Here is a 9,555-nt window from a genome sequence, read left to right as displayed (position 1 = left end):
TCTCCAGGCAGGCTTTTGAAGAGCTGTCATGCCGTGATGTCTGATGTCCAGCTCATGTGCCTTGTTCTCAGATGCCAGCCTCTCACCCTTTGTACTCTGTCAGAGCAAGAAGAGCCCCTGCAAAAGCTGTGGCAGTGGCAGTCGGACGGGCTGGGGGCCCAGTGGTCTGATCTCTACGCTGGGGGAACAATGACCTGGTGGCAGCCAGGCGGCCCCTGGTAGCTCTGGTCTGCTTCTTCCTGGCATACGGATCGTGTCCTGGCTGAGGGCTGACACCGACACCTCAGTTCACCTCATTCCCAGCCATTTCACCAAGCCTTCCCTTTAGCGAGTGGTGTCTGGAGAGTTTTGTGGGGAGGGCTAGGACGTGCTTCACCCAAATACCTGCATGGCTTTCCCCACCTGGGGCACCGTCAGCATCCCCACCCTTCCCCTGGTTCCCTCACCACCCATGAGTCCAGGAGCTGTATTTAAGCTCTGGCACAGTTTCTAGCTTTGCCTTCAACTATTCCTGACTGAAATGCTGCACGGTTAACATATTGCCTTGTCTGATGGTGACCGTGGGCTCGGCAGATCCTCTCCCTGTCACCAGTCTGCCATGTTCGGTGTGCCGGCCTTGCACCCTGGCTGGTGAGGGCACTGCTGGTGCTGTGGTCACCCGCAGGTCACAGCATGGTTTTCCTTTCCTTGGTTTCTTTTCCTGCCAGTTTTCAGAGAGGCAAGATGGGAAAAGAAGGACAGAAGGAAAAAGATCCTGCCCCCACGCTCACACTGCGGATAAACAGCAAAGGCTGAGCCAGGTTGTGATGGTTGTACAAACAACCAGGCAAATCTACAAATTAAAGAAATAAGTCAGCTGGTGCTTGGGGAGTACAACGAACCAGGCTTCCTCATGTACTATGCACAGCAATTTAACTGACCTCAGAAAGATGGAGGGCGTAAGACCGCCCAGCTCATGTGCTTGACCATGAGGGTAGGCTTAGCTCGCGGAAAGCTGCATTTCCAGGGGGCAGCTCCGCTTTGGTGAAAGCCTCTGGCAAACTCCTACTCCTTTCAGTAGCATGCATGGAGAAATCCAGAAACACCAGGCATTATGTTGATGTAGCTTGATGGATTTGTCAAACACATTTTTGCATTTTTACTGTGGTTTTTTTTTTTTTTTTTTTTTAATGTGGTGCAAAATCACGAGCTTTTACTGTGCTTGGTACAGCTTTGATGCCTTGAACTGCTTATAATGGAAACCTGACCTTTAGCATGCTGGTGCCGTATCGCAGCACATTGAGGCAGGGAGTTTGGAGGCAGCGTGTGCCAAGGTTGGGAAGAGAGCAGTTTGCCGTGGTGAGAATGCACAGACCATGGCAAGGAGGTGGCTGCCTGCACAGCGTGGGATAAACGCGGCTTGCTCTGCCTGGGAAATTGGATGCACGCTAGGCTGGGAGGAAATGTATTTGCAGCTCCGTAGGTGAGATGCTGATCCCTCAGGTCCATTAATTAGGGCTCTTCACAACCTGCCTCCGTCCCAAGCTCTCCTGTCTCTGCTGGAGAGGGCAGCCCTGCACAGATCAGGTCCTCAGCATAGCTCAGGGTCTGATCCCTCTTGCGGGGGATTTCTTCCACCTCCTGCCTCTCCCTTTGCAGTGTGCAAGGGCTCCCTTGGTGACTTGGTTAAGAAACTCACTTTCTTCCAGCCAACCTTCGGAAGAGTCCCTCTTGGAGCAATTGCAACTTTTTTTCTCCCGAAGGAAGGCTTTGGCTGACGGCAGCCGCTCCACTGCTGGTGATGACAAGTGGAGAGGAATGTGGGGCTGAAAGTGAAGGAGGAGCAGAAGGAACAGCAATGGAGAGCAGCAGCATTGCAACGGCTTGTTAGCTTTGGCATCAGCTGAACTGGGAACGGGGACATGTGGGAGCAGGGTCAGGGGAAAGGGAACAGCAGAGAAGCTGCTGAATGTCTCAGCCAAGGCTCCGAGTGGCTGCTCAGCACTGGCGTCGCTGGTGCTGTTGTGAGGACATCTCAAGCTGTTGTTAGTCCCTGATCCTCACAAGCCTGGCCGCAGCAGTGGAAGCAGGGTGATAGCAGGGTTTTCCAAGACATGAGTCAGAGCCCCTGCCTGCTGCCTTCAGAAGCTGGTGGTGGGTGGTGCAGGGGTCCTGCACCCCTGTGAAGGAGGTCAGAGCCTGGGCGAGCTCCTCTCCAGGCCATCACCAAGACCACCTATGTTGCACTGCGTCTCTTTTCTGCACAGCTGAGTGAGGAATGCATAGGCTGATGGGGCACGAAATCATGGTCTCAGTGATGCTGACAGTCCACTCAGATAAAACATTGCTCTGCCTTTTTGTCAGGGAACAAATCAGGAACTCTTCTCAGTCCATACTTGCCACAGAAGCAGATCCTGTGAACTCCAGAGGGATATTGCCCATGTTCACATGGACAGGACCTGTTAGCTCTGAACAGACAGGGATGCTCAGGGAGGCAGAGTACCTTAGTGCCGGAGCCTCCTTCCCCATCACAAATCCTTTTGGCTGGTCCTACCCAGAGGCCATCTGTGGCCTGGCTCATGCTCGGTGGAAAGCAGAAGAGGTGGGGGAGGCGTGGGTGCTCCCTGGACAGCAGCGCGGGAGTCGGAGGCTGTAGGGACTCCCACATGCTCGTTTTGAAGCTTAGCCTTGGCTCTTGGACTCGGTGCAAAGAGCCTCAGCCACCAGGTACACCGACAAGTAGGCTTTAATGGTCCCCAGCAGGCAGCCGTGGCCCTGCCAGGCCTCCTGCAGCACGGTTAGGAAGATCAAAGCTGTCATGTGCAAGTGCCAGCCGGACTGATGGTGACACGGGGGAACAAACACGGTTAAGCAGGAGGTATAAGGCTCTATTCGGGATCCGCCCCTCTTCCCTGACGTCGGTGGGAGCTTGGAGAGCAGCAGCTGTTGATCTGGTGCCGCGTCCTGGGTCGGGAGGGCTGAGGAGCAGGCAGGGGAGGAGCGGGTCCCAGCCCAGGCACAGCACCGTGGGCACCCTGAGCTCAGCTGGGTCTTTTCCAGCCCCTCGCCAGGAGTCTGGGAGGGGGACAGGGAATTTCCCTGCGGTGATACCACTCCTGATGCTGCCTTTGTAACAGACACTTATCGTCAATTAATTATGCATTATTAGCATCCATTATTCACTCCTATTATGTGTACATACATGTGCGGCACTGAATAATAAGGGAATTACGCCAAATAATTAAATGGCCCTCCACCGAGAAACAGCCTGGAGAGGAAGGAGCGTATCACAAATGGAGGGGGGTTGCTGAGGACCAGCATCAAATGGGGACGGCGGCAAACAGACCGTGCTGGAGGAGAGCCAGGGCAGAAGGCAAGGAACTGGAAGAGATGTATGAATTACATCTGGGTGCACAGACTAGTTTTCATTTGAGTGGCTGAATATACAGCAATTCAGAGGAAATTTGGGTCAACGTTCTGGCAAAACAAAATAAGACCCTGAAGATCATTAAAGTCAAGAACCACTTAAATGGTTCCTTCAACAGGAGAAGTTCCTCTATTATCTAGTCTGCTTTTTAATCTTGGGCTAAACAAAATTTGCATCAGTTCTGAAATTTCAAAAAAAGCCATTTCAAAACATTTCAGTTTGATGTCAAAATAAAAATATTTCAACGTGTCCTGCCTGCTTTCAGCTGAAATCGTTTGAGGAATTTGACCCAAATTCCCACACGGGTTGTGCCTACCTCAAAAAGCCAATTTTTTTTCAGCAATTTAGTGTATTTGTTTTGATTATTCGTGGCGTGGTAGGGAGAGGAAGGTGTTGCTCAGTGTTCAGAGGACAAGGCACACCACCGGCAGCGCTCAGAGATGCATTTTGCGTGCAGAACACCAGTGCTGCAGCAAAGGCAGAGAGAGGAAACTCCTGTTTTCAGCATCTATCTCAATTGATGGAGATAATTACAAGTGCCACATTCCCAATTTCTTCTTCCGGGAATTCTCTTCTTTAATAAACTCATTCTAACAAATTGATCACAGCCTCTCCGGTGCTCTGCACATATCAAAGCCATTTATAAGATTGAAGAGAACACTTGGTGTGAAAAATAGGAGCCAGCGCCAGACTTTGTGGAGATGTAATCTACCTTCGGCTGTAATACAATTGAATTAACTTGCTTTCCTCACATGCCCGCTGTTTAACATGCTCTTGGTGTTTGCTTCTGAGCTCTGGTCAGTGTGAAAAAACAGAGTCCAAGAATCTCAGGAAATGCAAGGGCCAATGGCACTTGCCCCGTGGTGCTCCCTGCAGTCTGCACCGGAGCTGGGGAGCCCTGGGGAGCTCAGCTACACGCTGTAGTCACCCACCCAATGTCAAGATGTCTTGACTTCAATAGGCTGAGCCCAGCAGGTCAAGCACATTCACGTAAACCTGCTGGAGGGATCCGGGTAGGAGACTGTGTGGTTGGGTCCTGGTTAATTCTGGTCCTTTCCAGTTGCCTTTTCTGGCTGCTCAGTGAAGCGTTTGTAGCAGCATAATTCTAGTAAAATAACTAGACAAAGAGAAACTTTTTCACGGAAGCAGCCAACACACTGAAGACCTTGTTTTCTAAACCAATATAATTAAACCAGCTTCAAAAAGGAAATCAACAAATGCCTAAATGAGGTTTGAACCTAAGCTTTTAAATGCATTTCATTAGACCTATGCAAATGCTGTGAGGATGCCCTAATTTCCTATTGCAATTTAGAGTAAATCCATGTAGAAAACATTAAAATTAACTTGCCTGCCTCCAAATCAAGCACTTCTTAACCCAAGCTGAGCACATCCAGACAGGCATTGTTCCCTTGCAGCAGCTACCTCTCCAGGTAACTGGTGCAGCAGAACCTGAGCGAGGTGGAGGTGGTTTGCTCACCACACGGAGAGCCATGACCCACCCAGCTATTTAATTTGGCCCGTGTCCTTTTAACAGCCCAGGCCATCAGCTGTTTACATGAAGCAGAATACAGGGGTAGGAGTTATCCCGGATTGTTTTTCTGGTGTCCAGTTTAAACAGTGCTCAGTCTAACGTGGGCTGCCCCTTCTGCTCTGTAAGTAAAGCTGGAGACAAGAGGCTGCTTTGCTTTCCTCAGGGAGTCTGGGGAGGAGCAGCTGAGGTTTGCAATGAGAGTAACATGTCCCAGGGAGAGAGAGGTCCAAGGCGCAGAATGGTACCTTCGTCTGCTGTACCTACAGCTGGGTTTTGGCATAGTCAGGTCCTGTGAGGGGGCAAAAGTCACCTTTCCCCAAGATGCAGGAGCTGTTCTGCAGCTGCTGATATTCCCAGAGTGATGGGACAGGGAACCCCACCCTTCCCCTTCTGTTCCTTGTGCTCTCCCAAGCCTGCATCTCCCCTACCCCCTTTCTACACAGGACAGACTCCATCTGCACAGCAAGTTGCATCAGTTTTACATAACATGAAGTTGCAGCCAGCACAGACACCTGCACAAACCCTCTTCTTGGCACCCCCTGTGCAAGCTCTCAGTGCCAGAAGCACCTCCTCCTGCTTCCCAGTGACAGCATTGCTCATCTCAGGGCTTCACTGCAAGCCCCAAGTGAGGGAATAGCAGCCCCAAATCTCTCCCTTGCAGTCCTACCTCCCTTGGCCAGCAAGGCTCAGGTACCTACTGGCTCCATTTCCTTTCAGACTCAGGAGCGCGGTGCCAGGGGAGCCCCCCAGTGCCCTCAGCTATGTGGCTGCAGCAGCACCACTGGCCTTGCAAGGGGCTCTGCGAGCTCCTGCCGTGGCCAGGACTGTGACACTACATTCATAACCCGAGAGAGGGATGTGGAGAGCAGGGCACAAAGCCAGCCACCGGCACCACGAGCCTCTGGCTGGCAGGAGCCCAGCGCTGCAGGCAGGTGCAGGCAGGCTGGGGGCACAGGGAGCAGCATGCACCCAGCAGCACAGTGGCTTATCAGCAAGATGCTTCTTGGGGCATCCCACTGAGACGTCAGGTCTGGCTGTGAACAGCAGTGGCACTTTGCAGGCCTGGGACTGCAGAAATGAGCTGCTGGCAGACTGCTTGTGCCCAAGGGGACTTTGCAACGAGCTGGGTGGGTGGCTGACAGCCTGGGAAAGGAGCCATTCAAAAGCAGAAGGAAATAATATTTTCCAGTTCAGGTGTGGTTTTGATGTTGCATATGCATTTTTTTTTTTCAGCCAAAATGGGGATGGAAATTTCAAGGGGAAAAAAAATGTTATGAAATGAACCAAATAAGCACATTTGGACTGTTGAAGCATTGTCCTGGTAATTTTTGTGTTTCATTTCCCAGTTGATCATTTTAATGGCACGGTGCATTTCCCTCAGAGCCTCTCAGCCCACTTCTTGTTCTCCCCGCTCCGTATCCTTCCCACCAGCTCCACTGCCCCTCTGCCCATCCCCTCGTGCCCACCAGTGCCCCTTCCCTCCCTGGCCCTGGGGGACATGGCTGGGCTGGTTGGGGACTATCACCTTTCTGAGAAACCCCACGGGAGCCTCCAGCAAGGGTGAGCACTAGGACACCCATCTGTGCCAATTCCCCTCCAATTTTGATGTACTTTTCATTTTGGGCTGGGGAGGAGGGACAAGGGGATTTTCATTTTGCTGCCTTAAACGCATGCAGGCTCATCAGCGACAAGAACATTGCTGTGGTCATTAAAAGCAAACGGAGCACGCTGACTCCCAGCGTCAACACACGGAGGGACAAGGTGAGAGCTGGCAGCTCTCTGGGGAGGCTGTGACTTTTCCAAGGTGGGGGCAACCGGCCTGTTTGAATGAGGTAAAGACATTGCCCAGACTGGACTCTGGATAAGGAGACCCGACATATCCTGGAAAACAGGGGAATGACCAAACTGTCTATCCCCAAAAGATAAATAATTGGTGCAAGATCCTCAGCTGGAAAAAAAAATAATAAAAAAATCCTGTTATTCCCTTAGCTTCTCATCACCACTGCTGTTTCACCAATTTAGCACAAGACAAAGCCACATTGACCCAGTCCAGTGAATGTGGCAGCCCTGTGCTGAGCAGCAGGTCCACCCAGAAAGCTCCCAGCACCTTGTGGAAACCCAAGGGCCTCCTGAAGGGGACCCCCAGCAAGGCTGGCCAGATGTCCTCAGCATTGCCAGCACCAGAGAGTCAGGGGGATCCCCCCAAGAAGAGCAAACCCTGGAGCTGGTGGGCCCTTCTGCACCCCCAGCTCCAGCTGGCAGCCTCGTGGCAGAGGATATGTTACGTCTGAGATACAGCAAGGTTACATCATGGTGTGGCGAGGCCCCAGATTAGCAATGTGTTAGCAAAAAAGCACGAGCATCATGCAGGATCAAGCAAGAAAGGTCAAATCTATTACACCAGCTTCTATTCTGGCTGAAAATACATTCGCTTTTAGCATTAAAAAATGTTTCTCCTGGGGTTAACATTTTTGTGGCTTTTATGGAAAAGCAGACCACCGCTGTCTTGCTCTTCAGGAATATTTTTGGATTTTTTAAGGCTCCTGGGGTGCCCAAAGCTAAAAATATTTGAGTTTTTGGTTGTTGCTGCTGCCAAAAATAAATCAAAACCAAACCCCCGACAGAATCCCATAAAGGAGAGTTTAAAGGTCAATTTAGAGTCCCTGCAAGACATATTATGAGGGGGAACCTGTCCTGGAACTCTGCAAGGGCCTGGAGAGGTGCAAGTCCCCCTCCTCCCTGCCAGCACACTCCCTTGCCCACCCGAGCTGAGAGCCACCCATCGGAGGGTGAGAGCAGCAGTGATGGCAAATAACAAAGCTATTGAGGTCCAAAATCTTGGTGCTCTGAGGGCCCGGAGCTGCTCTTCCCCACTCCCCCAGGGCACGTCAGCACCAGCATTTGGGGTGGGAGCACTTGGAGAGGGAGCTGGGGGCAGAGAGGGACGAGACGTAACCGTGCAGACAAGGCACAGAAGCCGTGGCGGGACATCGCATGCTCCCCCGAACAATCTGGTACACGCAGAGAAACTCATTATGATAATTCTGAGCCCTGAATTTACATCTTTGAAGCTATCATCATAAGGGAAAAGGTTAGACTATTTTTTTTGTTTGTTTGTTCTTTTTCTTATGTGGTGGCTCAGATTAGAGCTGGCACCAGAAGGATAAGCACTGAATCTTGGGCTAAATATTTCATTTCCACAGATGCTGCCATCAAGTTGGTTACAAAGAAACTCTTTTGCACTGTTTTCCTTTGTTGTTGTTTTGTTTTGTTTGCAGGCTTTTATGCTATTTATTTATTTAATTTTATACAACTTTCTGCTAAATATTAGGTTGGACAAGGGAAAAAATAACGGAGCTCAGAAAAATCATCTTGGAAATGAAAGGGGGCAAGTTACAAGGAAAAATTAACTGATGAATTAAAACCACATTACCTCTGCCTTTCTTACAACTTTCCTGTACTCAGCTGATCTGCCTCATGCAAAGACCAAGGAGGGCTTTGCCCTAATTCATGGAAAAAAGAGATTTTTCTCAAGTATTAACAGAGATGGGGTTCCAATTTAGGCAGAAGGGCCTGTGGGCAGGGTCACGGCAGGTCTTTCAGTTTGCTGTTCTTTGTGCCCTGACTTGTACTGCTGATGTCAGGGAGCCCCCCCCCGGGACGCGTGGGGCTTTCACAGTCCCAAAGACAGGCTCCTCTGTAGTGCTGCACGTAGGTAATGTCTCGTTTCTGGTACCATCAGCAACGGGCAGCTAAAGAAAGAAATGATGCTGAGGAGCCACGGCTTCCTTTTGTTATATTTCAGAAGATCACTATAAAACTTCACATGGGAAATTATGTTTATGCTTCAATGCAGTGAGCAAAAGCATCCCATTTCCCTCTTCTGCCATTCAGGCTAAATTTGGCTCTCCCTGACACTAGTATCTTTGGAATACATCCACTGAACTTATTCTGCCTTTTCACAGTGACATCTGGGAGCAGAACGTGGATCCTTATTTATTTATCAAGGCTCCATGGGTTTGAGATTTGCTGCTGCAGGAGGAAACTTCCTCAACATTTTTTTTCTGCTCAGTTGCGGAGGCTTCACAGTGCTGGGCATAAACCAGCAGCATCCAGAGGAACAGAGCCAATTAGCAGAGACAGGGCTGCAGCCGTCTGCGCATCGCAGCCCTCCCGAGCTGCTGCTGCGAGCGCCAGCTTCCAGGAGATCCAGCCGGGGTCTTTCCTGGCTGAGCAGCCTTTGACGTCGGCGCTGATGCTGAGGCAAGGGAGACACGGATGGATTAAAATAGCACAGCTATTATCAGCTTCACTCAAAATTCTGGTCCAATTTAAATTCGTTTGTCAGGAGAACAAGGAAACTGAGTTTTTCTTTGAGCGGCTGCTCTCCCTCCTGGCTCCAGAAGCACCTCGGTGCCAGCAACGGCTGAGCCCAAAGCCTCACAACAGAGGCACCGTTTGGCTTCTGGGGATGCCCCCAGTTTCCTTCTAAACAGAACAAGTGCTGGTGGCTCAAGTTGCGTGTCTCATCGGGCAGCAGTGAGACACAAGAGGCTAACCCCGTCTTCCTGCCCCACTTACTTTTGAGATAAGGAACCAGCCCTCACAAGGAGAAGTC

General features: G+C 50.8%; 1 protein-coding gene and 1 long non-coding RNA gene across 3 annotated transcripts in view; one reads left to right on the top strand and one right to left on the bottom strand.

The window, feature by feature from the left end:
- LOC308177422 overlaps positions 1-7,056 on the top strand; it is a 70,741-nt gene extending 63,685 nt beyond the window's left edge. Inside the window, exon 14 of the long non-coding RNA XR_013939075.1 lies at positions 8-7,056. This is a non-coding gene — a long non-coding RNA (uncharacterized lncRNA). The remainder of the gene's footprint in view (positions 1-7) is intronic.
- Positions 7,057-8,227: 1,171 nt separating this feature from the next.
- The window catches only part of LOC308177417 (gamma-aminobutyric acid receptor subunit beta-4), an 86,703-nt gene continuing 85,375 nt past the window's right edge, over positions 8,228-9,555 (bottom strand). For both annotated transcript variants that reach the window (XM_080554692.1, XM_080554693.1), the window contains one exon: positions 8,228-9,195. The gene's annotated coding sequence lies outside the window, so the exon portion shown is untranslated. The remainder of the gene's footprint in view (positions 9,196-9,555) is intronic.

This window comes from Anser brachyrhynchus (assembly GCF_964034855.1).
Source record: "Anser brachyrhynchus genome assembly, chromosome: 13".
NCBI classification, from domain to species: Eukaryota; Metazoa; Chordata; class Aves; order Anseriformes; family Anatidae; genus Anser; species Anser brachyrhynchus.
This window is presented reverse-complemented; position numbering and strand designations above follow the sequence as displayed.